This window comes from Triticum aestivum, chromosome 6D (assembly GCF_018294505.1).
Source record: "Triticum aestivum cultivar Chinese Spring chromosome 6D, IWGSC CS RefSeq v2.1, whole genome shotgun sequence".
Classification (NCBI taxonomy): domain Eukaryota; kingdom Viridiplantae; phylum Streptophyta; class Magnoliopsida; order Poales; family Poaceae; genus Triticum; species Triticum aestivum.
The window spans coordinates 372,580,288-372,582,409 of record NC_057811.1 but is presented as its reverse complement, the minus strand read 5'-3'; the positions used below and the strand labels follow the sequence as shown (position 1 = coordinate 372,582,409).

At 42.4% G+C, this 2,122-nt stretch overlaps 1 non-coding gene across 1 annotated transcript; it reads right to left on the bottom strand.

Annotated features, from left to right (window-relative positions):
• Positions 1 to 1,311: 1,311 nt before the first annotated feature.
• Positions 1,312 to 1,473, bottom strand: LOC123146684 (U1 spliceosomal RNA). Its single transcript, XR_006472889.1, has one exon. It is a non-coding gene; the product is annotated as a U1 spliceosomal RNA (small nuclear RNA).
• Between the last annotated feature and the right edge of the window lie 649 nt (positions 1,474 to 2,122).

Here is a 2,122-nt window from a genome sequence, read left to right as displayed (position 1 = left end):
GCTTATCTTGTACAGACTGTTGTAACTATCGTAGCGTAGGAGGTGTGCACCTGTTGTATTTAAACCCATGATCTCTTAAGATGGAATATACAAGCGATTCCACAATCCAACTTACTGCACATACATATTTGTCAATTGAGTTTTGAAGGAAGAGATGGAACATGACACCTGGTTATACATACTACTATTGCAACAATGTATACGCATAAAAATTCAGTAAATAAACAATTTGGACATGGCCAGTTACATGCGTGGTTAAGTACTGAAGAATGAAGAAGCTCTGCTCACCAGTCATCACTTGCCCAGATCGGAGCTGATTGCTTCAGTGTAGTACTGAGGAGGCCGTGCGGGCGCCGCGCTGAGAGATGGAAACAGAACTTTCTGAAATGCATGTTCCGGAGCGAATATGGAATCCTTAATATTCAGTTCTTGCAGCTCGCGCAGCATAATCTTCTTCAGATAAGAAACTAGGAAGAGAACACAAAGCACATTTGCAGTCAAGCTAGTTCTAATTTTCTCCGGATTACTTGACGAATCTTCTCAATCTAAACCTGTCTCTTTCACAAAGGTGAAAAAAAACGCATTCTGCATGAAAAGAAACACGTGCTGCTTAAAGAAGCTGTATGTTGAACAGAAGAAATATTTGCTGTCGACATACGGTGCCTGGTTTTTTATTTTTAGTAAGCAATGTGTTGTGAAGTGTGGTTGTTCTTCAGACTCCAGATATTGACGCCGTGCAGTCAAATATGGGACCGGCTGTTTAATGAAAGAAAAGGTAACTTTATCAACAATTTCGCCCCTCTCGTGTCATTATCAGTATGCTCCTAGTGCAGTTCAGACTTGGGCGAGTACTCGAAATACAGAGAAAACAACAGAAACAAAACCAAGGCCACTCTAACTTTCTAGGGGAAAAGGTCACTCTCTTGCACAGACTAAGGATCCAAGTAGGTGCAAAATTCGAACTGAAACTTGGCCCGGTAGAGAACGGACAATAGAGAAAAAGCATAATGTCACTTGAAAAACTTTTAAGAGAATTCAGAGCTGAGACTAAGGACCAAATCATCACAAATCAAAAGGAACAAAACTTAAAATTGATAGTTGGCAGCTCAAGGTCATTCACACTCACAGTTTCATATAAAATTATGACGTCACTCACAGTTTTATAGTAATACAACACAGAAAATAGAAAGAAGCCCTGGTCACTCACAGTTTCAGACTTCGGAAAACAGCCAAGGTCATTCACAGAATTCAGAGTTGACACTAAGGACCAAACCACAAATCAAAATGACAAAATCTTAAAATTGATATTTGGCAGGGGCCGCGCGAACGCGTACCCCCTCTATCACAAATTATGACGTCCACTCTCCCTCAAAGGGGAGATGGTAAGCCAGCGCACCCACAAAGTGCAATGTGGGCCACTAGCCTAGGCCATGGCTCTTCTTGATCAGCCATAGACCCCATCCAGGTAAGTAAGTTTCAAGGTTGCCCTATGCCCTGGTTTTATAGGTTGCGCTGCCTACGCTGCCTCCTTGGACAAGCGATGTGGTACTAAACGAAAGAAAGCATGCCTCGCCTGGTGTTTGTTGCGGGTTTCCTTTTTTTTTTTGAGTGGCAACTGTTGCGGGTTTCCAGGACGAGGAATTCGAACAGGACACCGTGTATGGGCCTATCAGTACCAACCAGGCCAGATTCTCATTGGAAAAGAGTAATCCGGGTCGTCATCCTGTGGGGCTGTGGCACGGTAGTTATGTAGAACGGAGAACGACGGCAGATCAAACTTGTCACGGCTGCGTGATCCTCTATCGCTTATTTAAAATTTAAAATTTTGAACGATGGCAGTTCAAAATTTCAAATACACTGGTGCAGAATTGGGCACACATTGAATAACTTTCCAAGTTTTACCGGTGAGTTTCAGGATATTTTTCTTCCTTAATTAGCAGGCTCAAAACATTTTAACTGAAGACAAACAAATGCCAGTTATTCAATGTGTGCCCAAGAGTGCACCAGTATGTGTATTTGAAATTTTGAACTGGAGATATGCAAGCCTCCCGAGGGCCACCAACAGTATGTAGCTTGCTGAATGGTGATTGTCTGCTGCCTGCATTTGAAATTTTGAACTGGA